This window comes from Strigops habroptila, chromosome 12 (assembly GCF_004027225.2).
Source record: "Strigops habroptila isolate Jane chromosome 12, bStrHab1.2.pri, whole genome shotgun sequence".
NCBI lineage: Eukaryota > Metazoa > Chordata > Aves > Psittaciformes > Psittacidae > Strigops > Strigops habroptila.
The window spans coordinates 13110791-13127221 of NC_044288.2; positions in this window are offsets into that span (position 1 = coordinate 13110791).

Genomic DNA, 16431 nt, shown 5'->3' on the forward strand with positions numbered 1-16431 from the left:
TCTGCCTGGGACGTGGGCTAAGCCACCAGGTTTATGGGGAGCCGCAGGCTCGGCCCCTCCCAGCTCAGCAGCTCCAGGAAAAAGCTGGGAAGCTCCAGAGCGTGCAGGGTCCTAAGTGTGGTGTTCCCTGAGCCACCGACACTGCCCTCCCTGCTTGCCCCGAGACGGGTGACACGTGGACCTTGGCCCAGGTGGGATGCTCAACCCAAGCCCCGCAGCATCCAGACAGGCTGTGTCCATGGGTGAGATTATTTGGGCCAGAATCACCATCCAAATAAATCCCGGGCAACGGGAAGCTGCAAAAACTTGTTGGGACACTCCCAGTGTTGAATAAAACCACCCAGGGGCATGCAGAGCGCTACAGAGTGGGATGGGTGCTGCTGCACCCATTTTCCAAGTGGGGAAACTGAGGCAGAGAGGGGCCGTTCGTACTGGCCATGGCCTCAGCCAGCCAGGGGCAGGGTTTGGTGTGCAGTAGGTGTCCCTGCCAATGCAGGGCACTGCTCTGAGCTTGGGGGTTCAGGAGCACAGGAGGGGGTGCAGGAGGACGGCAGGCAGGGATGGGTGGCTGTGTTCTGCTCCTTCCCTGCTGGCAGCAACCCCGAATCACTGGAAGGAGCGCGGCAGGGCTGGGTTGAGCCTTTCGGTGAGGTTTGATTAATCCCTGGGGCTTCATCACTCATTTCTTCCGCCTGTTTCTCTGCTCCCTTCCCCTCGCTCCTTCCCATTGCTTGCCTGCCTCCTTCACATCCCCCTCTTCTCCCCTGGCAGCGTTAGTTTAAACAATTCCCTCCTCTTGGCAAAATCTGGACCTGACTGAAGGGGAATAGAGGTGGGGGGTGGTTTGGGACCCCCAGCTCCAGGGTCCTGTGGTTCCTCCATGGTTCCCAATGGATTCCTGCAGCCCAGGGAGGCCTCTCTGTGCCCCCTTTCAAGGGGCTGTAGGGCTCTCTGAGCACCCCAATCTGTGGCCCTGCACACATGGCTCCATGCACACCTTGGAGCAGAGACAGAGTTATCGCTATGGTTTATAATCACTGCTCTTTCCAGATAAATAAATAATAGTTGGTTTGGGTGAATAGTACAGATTAGAGAGGAAACTGGAGATGTCAGGGCTGAGATGAGGCCGGGAAAGTGTGTTTAGAGCAGCACAGAGCACTGATAGGCTGTGTCTTGTTTGGAGTGGGAAGGGAGGTGCAGGAGGGGGGCAGCAGAAGGGATTCTCTGGCTGCAGAAGCGGGGCTGAAGCCCACCTCCAAGGAGCAAGAGCAGAGCTGAGCACCTCCTGGGTCCTGGATCTGCATGGAAATCAGTGATGGGTCCAAGCTGGCCCCAGGTCTGGGAGCAAAGAGCAGGGTTAACTCAGCTCGGGAGCTTTCCCAAGAGCCAAAGGGTGAATCAATAGTGAGTTTGTTGGCAGTGACCGTGCTCTGAAGGTTTGGGGGCAGCTGACTGGGTCCCAGCGGCATGGACACCTCCCAGGAAGGGGGTGATGGGTTCTCCTCCAAGACATGATAAGAAGGTGAAAAGCAGCAAAAGGCACAGGGAAACTGCTCTAGATGCCAGGAATGGGGTGCGATGGGATTCTCAAATCTGCAATCATCTGGTGGGGAGGCAGGAGGTGGCAGGGAGGAGGAGGAGGAGGAGGAAGAGGAAGAAATGACAACCCTTTCCGGGGTCAGGAAGATTTAATCCAGCTGCACGGCTGCTCTGCGGGTGACTAATGTGTCACCAGGTCCAGGGATGGAAAAAGGCCTGCAGCCTCCCTCCCAACAGCTCTTAATTCAAGGCAGTCACTCGTCCAGCCTTGCTCAAAGATGTCTCATGAGCCAGGAGCTTCCTTGGAGAGCTCCAGCACGTTGCACAACAGGGAGGTTTCCCCTGGCAGCCAGCCTGGCCGTGGATGCTGAGCCAGCCGGCGGACCCTGCCTGCTTCAGTCCTGCATCTGCCCAGGCGAGGACAGCCCCGCTCCTCCCCGTACATCAGCTGCTGACACAGAAGACACTGAACCTTGCTCCCAGCCTCACCCATGGTGGTTTTACTGGTTCAAGGGGATGAGGAGCCCCATCTGGGGAGCTGGGTGCTGGTTACAGACCCAGCAGTGGCTCTGTGGGCAGAGCATCACCCACCGCACCCCAACCGAGCTTCCCCATCCCACAGCATCACTCATGGCACCCCAACCAAGCTTTCCCATCCCACAGCATCACCCACCGCACTCCAACCCAGCACTTCCACATGCCTGCAGACCTTTCCCAGCTGGAAGCAAGGCCCCCATACTAAGAAATCAAAGAGCAGATGGGATAAACCCATCAGCCAAAGCCCAAAATGCCCTTTTTGATGCTTTTCAACCCAGTGGCATGACCCGCAAAGCAGCAAACCCTGACCGGTGCCTGGGCCAGGTCCCTGCGTGTCCCTGCAGCTGGCACAGCTCCTCGCATTTGCACAGCTGGTTCTCTAACCAAATATTTGAATATTCCCCTTTTTTTTTTAATTTCATTAATTTCATGTGGCCTGGGGCAAGAATGAAAACAAACACAGCCCTTCCTGCTTGTTTCTCCCCACTGCCCCCCAGCTCCGGCCGCACTTGTATTTTGGCTCCGAAAGCACTCGCTCCAAGCGGGGTTATGCAAACAGGCTCCACATATTTCTCAGCGCCTGCGATCTGCCACGAGGCCACACAGCAAAGTTTCAAACTAAGCTTCAAATCTTCTACTTTTTTTTCCTTATTTCCCCCCTTTTCTTTATTTTTTAACCCTTCCAGGGGCTGGAGCCCCTTCAGCCCTCAATACTGCCTTTCTCTCCCCATCAATGGGGCATTATAGCAGGGGAATTATTGAAAGCAGAACTCCCAGGCTTTACAATGGGAGCTCTGTGCAAGGCAAATATTGCACAATCTGTTTGCATGGTGCCCTTCCCCCTCACGCTTTGGCCTCCGGCCTGTCGAAACGGGACCTTAAAAATAAGAAATATGAAAGGTTTTTAATAAGTCCCCTCTCTCCTTCTTCAGAGCAAGACATTTGACCTAACGGGGCATTGGGGAGCCAAGCCCGGCCTCGAGAAAACACAGCGTGTCGCTCTCGCCTCTTAGATGTTTAAGGGTTTCCGCTCTCCCCGGCCAACGTGTGATGCATTTACTTTTTTATTGGCACGATGAAAGAGCCCAGGCAAGTCTGGAAAAGAAGGGAGCAGTCCCAGGAATCGTGAGAGCTTGTTATTTTGTCTAGAAGAGTGGGGAAGAAAGGCTGAGAGGAGGGAGCAGCCAGGAGATTCATGGCAAAGGAAGGAGGCTCAAGGCATCACGGTCCCAACCTTTCCATTGACTTTGGGAGCCTCCAACAGGCCCCAGTCTTCAAGCCTTTGGCCTGGGGGTGGATCATGGTCCTATCCTGGTCTTCTCCCTGCTGTAAGCGCTCTTTGCTCCCTTGATGTCTTATCCTCCAGGGATACACCCTTGGGACCGTGTCCCCTCACTGGCACACAGTGGGCAAGCAGCATTTCTGCCAGGCAGTGCCAAGACCTGTTTCGTCCCTAACAGCCCCCAAAAATCACCTTTTCTCACTCCAGGACCTCATTTACCCCACCCTGCCCCCAGCAGCTCCCTGTCTCTGGCCACAATGGACCCTGTGGGTAGAAGCTGATTTTGTAGCAGCAACCGCTGCGGCGAGACCTCGACCAGATGACAGGGATGGGGCTTGGTTTGGGGGAACTCGGAGGTTTCTGAACACACCATAATTCTCTCTCTGGAAGCTGGAGCCAAGGGAGGAGAAAAGAGCAAATGTGCATTGGTTCCTGCTTATGCAACCCTCATGATCATTAAAGGAATGAGGAGCACTGCAGCAGCAGCCGTGGCATTGGATGCCAAAGCCCCAGGGTAGCACGTTATGGGGGCAGAGAGGAGAGCATCAGCCATGCCTCCAACAAGGGCTCAGCAGCACTGCTGGATGTTGTTCTTGGAGCCAAACAGGCTCTTTTTTTCAATACCCTGCCCATATCTCATGCCATTTGCGCAGTTGAAAATAATCATCATCATCAAAATGCACTTAGAAGCCGTAGCACAATATTAGAGTCTTTTCTAATGTAAACCATAGTCTCTAATAACACATGTTGGGCTTGGCGAGGGTTTGTTCCCAATCAAAACACTGCAGCTCCCCTTCCTCCTCTCCCGGTCTCCCAGCACTAGCAAAATATGCAATAAAATCCCTAAATAAGAGCAGTTTGTCTCTTTAGTTAAGGGATTTTTCTTCCGGTTTTGGTCACTGATGATACATCTCAATGATTCTGCAAATTCTCCCATGAAACGACTTCAACGCCTCCCTGCTCGTGTTTGTTTTCTTCCTTCCCCTTCAATCAGGAGACTTCAGTCCATCAGCTCCCCTTCCTCCATCCGATATTCCTCCCCTCGCCTTTCCCCACTTCCCGGGAAACTGCAGCTCGCCGCCTTCTCCTCTCCTCTCTCTAACGACTGGCGTGCTTGCTTTGAAGAGCTGGAGAGGAGCCCATGGGTTTGGCACCGCTCCTTTCTTCCCATGCCTTATGGCAAGCTTTCCACATCGCCTGGGTGCTCTCCCTCCTCATCCTGCTCCCCCTTCCCAAGCCCAAAATCCACCCCCCCTGGAAGCGAGGCGCTCCCTGCTGCAGCTTCCCGGCAGAGCCCTGCGGCTTGCGTGATGGCTGGAGAGTTCCCGGTTGATGTGAATCAGAGATGTGTTGGGACATGGATCCCCACAGGATTTGGGGAGGATGTCAGCAACTTGAGCCTGGCTTCGCAAGCAGGACAGGCTGGAAGAGAGGAACCTGCCTGTGTGATAGAGATGGAAAGCAGAGAGCACGCTGGGCAGATGGGCTTGTGGCTGTTCCCGTCGGGTTCTCATGGCTCAGGATCCTGATATTGCTCTGCCCACAACACACATCTCTTCCAGAAGGACTGACCTTTGTTAAGGTCCCCTGGCCTCCATGGGCTGGATCTCTCTGAAACAGAGAAGAAGGTCCCAAGACGGCGGAAGGAAGGATTTAAGCATTTAGCATAGCTGGTTTCTGGCAGCGCTGCCGTATGACCCCGACATCGGCTTCCCCAGCTTATTGATTTTGGACTCCCCACCTTCATTCCTGACGCGATTTATCATGGGATACACAGAAACTCCTCAATCCTCAAAGCATGCAAGATGCTGGCATCACCTCCAGCCTCACCCGGGCTTGGGAAGAAAGAGCAATTCTTCCCAGCACCCATGTGTCAAACGTCCCTCCATCCCATAGCCACATCAGGCTGCACCCTGGCGCCTTCGGTACAGCCCCCAACAGGCAAGGGCTGTTCACCCTCACCACGAGACCAGCCCCATCACTAACCTCAGGAAGGCAGCTCTCCTCCTGGCAACAGCCTTGGCTGGCAGGGACCCACGGACCTGGCACACCGCTGGGTCCATGGGAGCAGCCCCAGCCCCTCCACCTCATCCTCACACCCCACCAGGGTCCTGGCATCCCTCCCAAGCCACAGCAGGGGACCAGCCACCCGCTCCCCAGGGCTGGGCAGCCTCCTGGCTCCTGTCTGCCCTTAGCTCCCATCTCCCCTTTCAGGTGCAACCTCTTCAAAGGCAGCAGTGGGTTTTGGCTGGCAGGAGATGTGATGGCCAGGATGCCTGCGCAGAGCCCCAAGCCAAGGCATGGAGGAGGAGGAGGAGGATGAAGCCGGCACTCCCCGGCTTGGCTCGGGTACCAGCCCCAGACAAGGAGCCCTTTCTCACCGGGGGAGCTGCAGCAGGGCAGGGCAGGATGCTCTGAGCTCCCTGCTTGTTTATAGCCCTGGTTCAGTGCAAGGAAAACACACCTGCCCGTGACAGCCGTGCTCCCACCTGCACCACAGCAGGAGGAACTGTGTACCCAGTACATGTTCCCTTAGCATCCCAGGGGCTGCTTCCCCCCAGGGCACGGGTGCTGTCACCCTCTCAAAAGGTCTCTGTTCTGCTGAGCGCTGGCTGGGGAGCTGTTCAGAACAGGCAGAGCCCAATTAGACACCGCATTACTTAATACAAAAGGTATCAATAATCCAGCAGGAGAGATGAGAGCTCTTTTCTCGCCAAGGATGCCAAGAGCACAAATTGCCTTCTTGTAAGAGAAAGGCTTAATTTCCATAGAACATGACAGATTAAAGCACGAGTGGGTGAGTCCACTCTATTATTCATCAGCCTTCACTGCTAACAGGAGAGGGTGTGCTGCCTCCTCTGAAGTTTCTTCGAAGGCCCAGGGTGCCCACATTTTATCTGGGTGGAAAGCAAGATATGAATGGATGGAGCTTTAAATGCTCAGCACTTTGCATTCCCCTCTGCCCTGGGTTTTTATGCATCAGCCCTGTTGCTGCTATTGTTTCCCAAGATGAGTCAAACCGGACAGTCCTTGTTTAAACCCAGAGACCTGTCTGACTTCTGGACCTGAACCAGCAGAGAAAAGTTCCAGGATAACAGTTCTGCTGCATCAGTCATGCCCGAAGCATACCAGAGCTTCCTTTCCTAGTTGTGCAATGAGCTCCATCAGCAGAGAAATCTAGGATTAAACTTTGGAGCTTGAATTCCTCCCTTCTGAACGGGAAACAGAGCAAAAGAATAAGAAAACACAGTTTCTGTCAGCTGGATTTAGTGGGGAGCACACTGGATTATTTCACTCAAATAAAAAAGCCCAGGAGTGATTCTTTGAGGGCAGAACATTGCATTTACAGCTCTACTGTGCAGGGTGAGACTGATACATGGAAATAACTCAATTTCAAAGCAAAGGGGCCTAGAGCAGTCTCCTCCTGGAGCTGTGGGTTGGGATGAGCTGTATTTACTCCAGCGCAGGCAGCTGTAAACCCACCAGATTGAGCAAAGAAACAGGGATACCCAAACAGAAAGCACCAAACCCAGCTCTGGGGGACCCTGCAAAGAAATACAGGCAGAAAGCAGGAAGAATGAGGGGAAGGGGCTGGAAGCAAAGTCCCGGGCTGGTGCTGGGAGCTGGATGTGAGCCACAGCATGTGCACAGGGAGTCCTGTTGCACGCAAGGATGGTAGATAAATGTGCTCCAGACACCAGATCTGGAATGCCGTCCCCCTGTTTCAAGCCCACCCGTTCTACCATAGAGGGTTTTCTGCTCTCAGTCGCAGGCATAACTTACAGGGTGGCTGTTGGGCGGCTATACCTATATCAATACTGCAGAGGGTGATTCACAATTATCTGCAGTAATCCAGAAGCTATACAAAATTGCTAATAATAGGTCTTCAAAACCGACATTTTAGTCAAGATAAAAAATGACTGGAGCAAAATCCAATCATGCTTTGCTAAAACTATAAATGGAAAGGTATAACCCATATTCAGCTCCCCTAAACACCCAGCTAAACGAAAGCAGGGGTGTAGATCAGCCCCAGGAACCAAGTCAAAGCACGGTCGGGATCCCGCCCCAGGAGAAGCTGATTCTCAAACAGGCTGGAAGCGGCTCCCAGTGCACCGAGTGCCACAGGACAGGCTTAAATCTGGGATGAGGGGAGGGATCTGGGAAGGAGAAAGCATGAACACGGATTATGGAGCTGCCCTGGCAGCAATCACGGGCTGCAGGAGCCGAGGCTCCAGCTGCAGGGATGCGGATGTGGGGCCCAGCAGGGTTCATGGTCCTGCCGAACACCATTAATTTAGCGCTGCCGTGTGATGCGATGCACAGTTGCTAGGTGACCAGAGCCCAGGGCTGCAAGGTCCAGCCTCTCAGCATCACATCTCTGGTATGCATCAGGATGTGGCTCCGTGTCAATGAGCAGCATGAGCAACAGGGCAAATACAGAGCTTGTGCAGGGGGATGCTGGAGAGGCCGGCTGGGTCCACGCGGTCCTGTCCCACAGCCCTACATCTCTACGGGCAGGGAGGCCACAAAGCTTTCCCCAGCCGCAGGGCCCAAAACTTCCTCTCCCTTGCAGTTCCCACTCTCCTCCTGTCTCCAAATGCTTGCTTACCCTGTTGGGAAATCTCTTCTCACCCTGCCTGACTTGCACTGTTTCATCTGCCTACGGATCGGATAAGCTGATAAAATGTGCTGAACACACCAAACGGAGCCTGTTCCCTCCACCCGCTCCCCGCCGCTGGCTCATCCAAACCAGCGCCGCCGCGGCCAAGGCCTCCAAAATCTCCTTTGCCATCGACACTGCAGCAGAGCGTGGCGTTTGCACGGCCAAAGACAACATGAAATTTGCAGGGATTTTTGTGGTATTGAGGGCAACTCAGTGACTGAAGCCCGAGGCAGATTCACTGTCACAAGATTCACTGAGGACTGTAAAATTCAGCATTGCATCCGGCTTTATTTCATGGTTCTGGCTTGGGAAGTGGCAGCAAATGCTTCTGCCTGTTGCTGTGGGACTGTAGGTAAGTGTGGGATGAGCTGTTCCCCACCAAACCCCATGGTTTCAGCATAACCAGCCCCTCTGCATACCACTCTTCCCGAGGGAAACAATGTTTTCTCCCTCCTGCCTCGGGGAGGTCTTCACAGCGAGTCCCGGGTGGGTGAGGAAAGGTGGGGTTTAACCTCACAGCAGCTCCTGGGAGCCTGGAAAAGAAGGAGTCTTTCTTATTTTTTTCCCTACCAAATCATTCAGCATTTCAGACTGACCACTTAAATGAAACCAGACTGTTTAGTCCAAGCGATTACTCATAAGCAGCTTCTAATTACTGCTAATATTTAAAGAGAAAATAGAAGAATCTCCTTGGAGTATAAACTCAGCGAAGAAGCTGCAGCTGCAAGAGGAGAGCTTGTGTTACCCGGACACACACCCTCCTTCACATCACACTGCATGGCCACATCCCAGCGCCCCACATCCCTGGCCCCCTGAAGCACCCAGGGGTCTTTCTATCAATAACAGCGTAAGAAACAGATGGGAATGAGGGGATTTGCAAATATACATGCCAATATACCATACCCATACATGCACTGGTGCACACAGACACTCCTGCAATAGCATGAGGGGTGAAATGAAGCCACGCTCCATGGGAAAGCAGGGCCCAGGCAGCCCATCATTGCCAGAGAGGCACGGCCAGCTCCCTCCACAGCCCGCTCTCATCAGCAGATAAGATCAGAGGCTGGCAGAGCCGCCCTCCTGTCTGATGCACTGCAGGCTCTTCCCGTCCCAACGACAGATGAAGTTACATGGGAGCTGGCTGGAGCGCACGGTCGGATATGCTGTCAAGCCCACACCCACTGCCCCGGCCTCATGGGATAGGAGGAGGATGAGATTCCAGCTTGGAAACCTCCCAGAACGCTTTAATCTTCTCTCTTGGACAATGCCTTGGGCGGCTGTTCGGGCTGTCCCTCTAGAAGCAAAACTGCAAAGAACATCTAGCGAGAAGCCCACACTGTTCCAGGGGGATGCCGCAGCTTCCAGGGAGGCAGGCAGAGAGTGCAGAGAGTGCAGAGGCAGCAGGCACCACTGCTTCTCCCCAGGGAAGGCCACAGGGTTGGGAACTGCAACAGATTCCCCATGGGGGCAAAAGACATGGCCAGAGCAGGAGCATCCTCCCTGCTCAGTACCACTCCCACGTGGTGCAGATGCTGTGGGAGCAGTTACTTACTAGACAGTTACTCTAAATTTAGTCTAAAATTACTCTAAAACGTGTGTTTCACGTGAGACCACCAATGGGGAACAAAGGCAAGGTTTCTTTCCCTGCTTGCTGCAGAGATTTTGGGGAGCTTCTCCCTCTTTTGGCAACAGGAACCGTTTGCCAATGCCAGCACTGATGCTAACTAAAGCTAGGTGGAAATGAAGTCCCCAGCTCCTCAGTACCAGCATCCCATTTCCAGTCTCTCCCACCTAGGACTTCAGCAAGGACTTTCCAAGAGCCTCTGGTTGCCCAGCCTGGCTTGGTCTCTGAGGAGCATTGCTGTTCTCTGCCAGCCAGGGACATCTCTGGGTCTGTCCATGGCCACCACAGCACAGGATGGGACTTTGTCACCCTCTTGTGGCTTACAAGGGCTGGCAGGCTTGCTGTGGCTTTGAGATGGCCACATCCAGGACCCCTGCTCCAGGGAAGGCAGGGGAATGCCTTCAACCTGCTCCTTGCTCCAGCATCCCTGCTTTGGCTCTTTGCTCTCAGGGGCTTCAGGAAGGCGGTTCCTGGAGGATCAGCTCTCCCACTTCTCCTGCCCTATGAATCACGCATCTCAAGAGCAATTTCTTGCCCATCTGGTTCAATACTGGCCAAGGAAGAGCTTCCCTCGATCCGGACGCCCCTGCTCCCCCCACGCTCCCAGCAAGCCACTGAAAGCATCTGCGAGTCATTCAGATTGGGCTGCTTTAAGGCACTCCCTCCTTCCCAGTTTAGGTGCTGGAAATCTTCTACCCAATTCCCGACCCAGCCAAATCTCAGCTAGGAAATTAAGCCACACCAGCCTTTAAGACAGAGGGAGATTCATTCAGCTTTATCTGAAAGCTATTTCAAGTATGTCCAGATTCCTAATGAAATGTGGATAAAACCCCCGAGATTATTAACAGTGCAGGGCTTTTTTGGATAATAGGCTTTTCTGTTTCCAAGAGAAACATATATATTATGTGCCTTGGTGGAATCTCTGCATACATTCTTTGGCAGAAAAGCCAACATAAATCCCTTTACTGCAATAACCCTCGAGCAAGAAAAGGCAAGAATCTGTTTGCAATTCCCATGTACTGTTGTCATACACAGATTAACAGGCATCTCTGGCCATGCTGTCCCCTTGGCAAGGCCAGGAGGTCAGGGACTAACATTGCTCCAAGAGCCCATCTCTGCTGTCCACACCAGAGCAGGTCCAAGCCCGGTCCTCTCCCATGGTACTTCATAGAATCATACAATCACAGAATGTTTTGGCTTGGAAAGGACCTTAAGATCATCCAGTTCCAACCCCCTGCTATGGGCAGGGATGCCTCACACTAGACCATGTCGCCCAAGGCTCTGTCCAACCTGGCCTTGAATACTGCCAGGGATGGAGCATTTACCACTTCTTTTGGCACCCTGTGCCAGCGCCTCACCACCCTCACAGTGAAGAACTTCTTACTTCTACAGAAGCACATGTGTACGTGTTGTTCCTGCATGAAACTCGAGCTATTCTGGTACACCAAAGTCACGCTAAACTGGAGAATGTGGCTGGAGCCAGCGTGGGGCTGCATCCCACTTGAGCAGAGGCAGAGTGTTCCACAGCCTGCCCGGGAAGCCAAAGACGAGACAAGTCCGGGTACCAGGAGCACAAGCTTTCCATCCTGCCCGCTCCTCATCTGGCAGGGAGCAGAGCGGTCAGACAATGGCTCAAGGGTGGTTCTCCCAGTGCCTACTCAGGGAAGGACCTCCTTGCGCTGGGAGGAGCGGAGCATCACCCACCGCTCTGCTTGAGTCAGCTCACACACCACTCACGTGCTGTATCACCTCACAGCAAAATCCCCTGTCATGAGAGGGAAAGCCACCTCAAAACGAACCCAGAGGGAGGGATGGATGTCCCTGCAGGCACCAGCAGGATCTGCCTGTGCTGTGGCTGCCTGTCTTGTGCAGCTGGCTTGGCGCTCATGTTTATGGAGGATGAGGATGCTGTAAGCGGGACCATCACCCCAGCCTCGGCTCCTCATGCCATAAGCACAAGGAAGTTCTGGCACCACTATGGCATGATGAAAGGCTCATGCTGGATGTGCTCGTGCAAGTCTTCCTTGCCTTCAGACTGAGCCCTGCCCAAACGAGGGTAGACTCTTGCTGGGTCCCACATTCTGAGGCACAACACCCATTGAACGGGCCCTCCATGACTGCAAACAGCACTAATGCATCTGGCATCTGTCCACTCCCTTCCTTTACCTACTGTGGCTTTTTCCATCTCCACAAGCAGGGAAAGCAATCACTGTAAGGAGCATCTCTAAAACTCTCACCATGGCACTCAGGATGTGCTAAATGAAATAAGCACACATCAAGAGCCTATTACTGGTGCTCTTCTTGTACCCACCAGCCTCGTTCAGGCACAAAGGGACCAGGAAGGGTCACTAATGTACAAGCCAGAAAGAGAAGGATGAAATCTTTCTTATTTTTCCCTCTTTTTTAACCTGTTTTCAGATCACTGCATCTCCACCACCAGCACACGGCTGTGCTCATGCCAGGATGGTGCTGGCAGAGGAGGGCAGTGGGACACACAGTGATGCTCCCTCCAGTGAGCCTTCCCCTGGGTGACCCATTCTGCAAGTGCAGCAGCTCACTGCTGAGAAACAAGGGGCTGCTCCTCCTCTCTCACTCATATTGGAACACTGAACCAGGAGAAAGGGTTTTGCTGTGGTCAGAATTGAGCTGAGGAAGTTCAAGATGCTGGAAGGGCGCAAGACACAGTGCAGGTCCACAGCGTGACCCCGGTGTGAGCAGCCTCTTCCCACTCCCTCCTTCCCCTTCTTTTCCTGCTGCGCTGCTTTTGACTTCAGTTAAAGCAGCAGAGGATGCCTGATGGGAGAAAAATAATACCTCGGACCTATGGCTTCGTGAATGCAGACACAACCCCCTTCCCTCTCCTCCCAGGTAGAGCTGCTGGAATCTGGATAAACACAGCGGAGCTGTTGCGGCTGTTGGTGTTGGCCGTGCTACGCCACAAGGCTGCCAGGCCTTTTAACAGGGATACGCTTGCAAACGAGAGCAAGAGCCTGGGGGACAGCAGGGCTGGAATGGGGGTTGATTCATTACAGCCCTTCTGCTCACTGCATCCATGTATGTTAGATCTACAACCCAAAAAAAAAAGAGAAATTAAATGGCTTAGTGCTACTAGCTCTTGTGCCAGCACTGAGTAACTGCCACGGCAGTAGACACAAGCAGTTAGACGTAGCCAGAGATACACTTCCAATCGAGATTGTTAAGCATATTGCAACCAAATTTTAATGTCACGTCTTCTGCTCGTTGGAGTTCTCAAATCTGTTCTTTCAGCTACTGAAATTAAAAGGCTGCTTTATATTCTGCAGGCTTAGAGGTGACTTTTCCCCCCACGATTATTGAGTTTGAAGCTAAGAGGGCTGGCTCGCTGTAAGGTTCAGTGATGGAGCTGTTGGGATGTGTGTATTTTATTACTATTTTTTTTACTTCTGAGCTGTTCCTTCTCATCTGGCAGCAAGCTGCCAGCGAGTGAGTCAATATTATTCAACTCCTGCCTGATGGCTTAGATGAAATGGTCTGATCACCTCAAGCAAAGCCCTGGCAGCAAGTGGCTACATCACAGAAACCCACCTCAGCCGTGGCTCTGTGGATCTATTCTGGCTGTGGGGCAGAGGATGAAGCACAGGGACACAGCCTGGCTTTGCAGAGGGACCATGGGCTAAGCTGGAGGTGATGGGGAGGGCTGTGCTGTGCTGGGTTGGGTTCTCTCAATCCAGTTCTTCCACCTTGTGCGGAAAGCCTATAAACACAACATGGGAATGGAGTGTGATTTATAACCCCCACATTCCCAAAGGCAGCATGGACCAGATGTTTCAAACCTGGCTGCTGGTTTCACCACTGATAAAGCAAGAACGCACTTTGGGCTCAGTTTTGCCTCCAAAATGAGGCTGGTTTACTAATTAATAACACCCAGGTCCTGAGGGGCACCTGCTGGGGTGATGCCTGAACAACCCAACCTGTATTAGCAAAGCTGCAGGCACAAAGCTGCCCAAGCGAGGCCGAGCTGCAGCATGGCCGTGTACACAAAACAATGCCATGATTCATCTGAGATTGCCATAACCCATCGAGTTTCATCAGGATGCTGTGGCATTTACAATGGCATTTCCTCCCATCTGCTGCGCATTAGCAGACAAAGAAAAAGGAGGAGGGGGAGAGAACAGCAAAACAAAGGGGGAGAGAAAGAAAAAAAATGGGATTCCTGAGTCAGACTGTTCCCAAAGCAGCTCCTTGTCCTTGTAAAGCCCCAGCCCACCCCGCTGGGCTGAGGGCACTGAAACTGGCTGTCACAGTTCTGCCCCCAGCGCTGCCCAGGGCCTGGCTGCAGCCCAGGACGTGCTCCTCAGGCTGTGGTGAGTGGTGCTGGTATCATCAGTGACTCAAAGCCCCGCAAAGCAGCACCCAGCAGCCATCCCTCTGCACCCCGAGCTGCCAACCAGGGGCACGAGTGAACAAATCCCCACAGCTAACCACTGTGCCGGCTTGATTTTCCTTGGTCATTTCCTCTTCTCCATCCTCCTTAGATTTCCTTTCCTTTCCTTTCCTTTCCTTTCCTTTCCTTTCCTTTCCTTTCCTTTCCTTTCCTTTCCTTTCCTTTCCTTTCCTTTCCTTTCCTTTCCTTTCCTTTCCTTTCCTTTCCTTTCCTTTCCTTTCCTCTTTCCTTTCCGTCCCGTCCTGTCCCTTACTCACAAAATGAGAACTCCTTCCTCTGCCCTTCAATGCTCTCCCTCTTCTCTCTCTCCCTGTGCTCCCATCTCCTCTCCTCACCACCCCTTAACACCCTCCATCTCCATCTATCTCTTGTACTCCCCCTGCCCTAACCCATCTGCATCTCCTCCGGTACTGTCCCCTCTCACCCCAAGGTGCTTTCCAGGAGGGACAGTGCAGGGCACTCAAGCAGGGAAATTCATCTCAGCTTCTGAACTGGGCCAGGAAGATTATCCTCCTAAAGGTGGATTGCACACTCAGACAATGATCTTAGTCATGAGACACATCAGAGTTACCTGCTGGAGGCAACAAGGGTCCTGCTCCTAGCCACCCATCCCACCCTTCAGCTGTGGAGCCAAGGCAGAAGGAGCAACATCCCTGTGGCTCACGCTCTGCCTGGTATCAGCAGCCATGAAACTTATGGGTGGACAAACGCATTCAAGTGAAGCCTGCAGAGCAGCACCGCGTCCCTGCAAGCCCAAGGGTCCAGCAGACGTGCCTAGAGGCTGTCAGCTCCCACCGGGCACGACGGAGGAAGGACAGTGCTCTCCAGCCTGCAAGCACGCTCCCTGACCCCGGGCTTGGCCTGGACACAAGCAGTCATTCAGAACGGAATAGGTGTGGACAAGGCTGACCCCAAGCAATAACCAAGGAACATGTGAAAGTGGCAGCGAGCAAAGCTCTCGGCTTGTAGTGCTGAGGGCAGGGACGGGGCTGTGTGGTTAAGAGCAGACAGAGCTGAGCTGGCTCCTCAATTACAGCTGCTTTATCCCCTGTCTAGATTTGAAACAGCTTCCTGTGGTCCCTCCGTGACTCAGTGTCTTGGCATGGAGAGGGCATACCCAAGAGGTTAGCTTCTGAAATCCACCAGGGACATTTCACCTTCCTAAAATAAAGAGTGGGCAAAATAGTTTCGGCCTTCCTCCAAAAAATGCACACACACACAAATCGCTCCTTAGTAAGTGTGTGTTGTTGGGTCTCAGCTGGGGTAGATTTTCCTATTTATAATCCTGCAGCTGTTTGCCGACTGAATAGCTCTATTTATTATTTGGCATGTTTACCAACCGCCTCAAATACCTTCGCTACCTGTAATTGTGGTGCAGCATACATATTATTTTTGTTCAGATTTCTTCATTCAAGTGGGTTGTGTTACTCCCAGGCCCCACGCTGCGGTTTGCTGAGAGTATTCATGGTTTCAGGGGATGAAGCTTTTGGACTCAAGTGACCCTGAACTGTAGTGGACCTTTGAAGAGATACTTGGGGGGGAAATGGAGTCAATTTATCAAGACATTTGTCCATGGTGCTCAGGGCTTTAAGATATTCTTTTTGACTTTCTTAAGAGCAGTTTCTCCTGAATGTGTTCCATCTATGCTCATCTGTATTTTTCCCTTTCATGTTTTACTGAAATTGGTCAAAACCAAACCCTTTATGCTTTCTAGTGCACTTGAATCCTGAGCCACCGGAGAGGAAAGGCCTTAAAATACAGCAGAGAAGGGGCTTGTAGGACTCTAATGTTTGGGGAAACTAATGCACCTTGTTTCCCCAGGCACCCTGTAAAGCATCTTCCCGTGGCGCGGAGAACAGAGAGCTCTGGGAAAGCTGTCCTGGCAGAACACTTCCAACCCAGACCCCGGGCACCGCTACCATGGACTTTGCTCCCCGCTCCTGTAAAGTGAGCCAAGGGATCTGCCTGTGCTGTCCTACCCCGAGAGCTGTTGGGATGTAGTTGCCCTCCTTTGCCACCCTGCTGGCATCTTGATGGCTTGCTGCTCTGGTGACCTGCCACCCTCCCAACCCTTCTCCTACCAGTGCTAAATGTCCCACCCTCCCTCCATTCAGACCAAGAGAAACAGCGCTGCTGCAGTTCCCTGCACCACACAGGGATCCTTTAATGGTGCGACATTTGTTTGGAGAGCTTCGTTGCCCGGGAAGGACCTTCTGCTTCTTTTTACCTGAGGCGTGGGCAGCACCTCCTGTCATCACCAGGCTCCTGTTAGGAACAGGCAGAGATAGGAATGGGGTTTTAATAAAGCAAACTGAGGTCTTCTCGCAGATATAAAACCATTCCAGACTGTGCCAAAGTACGTC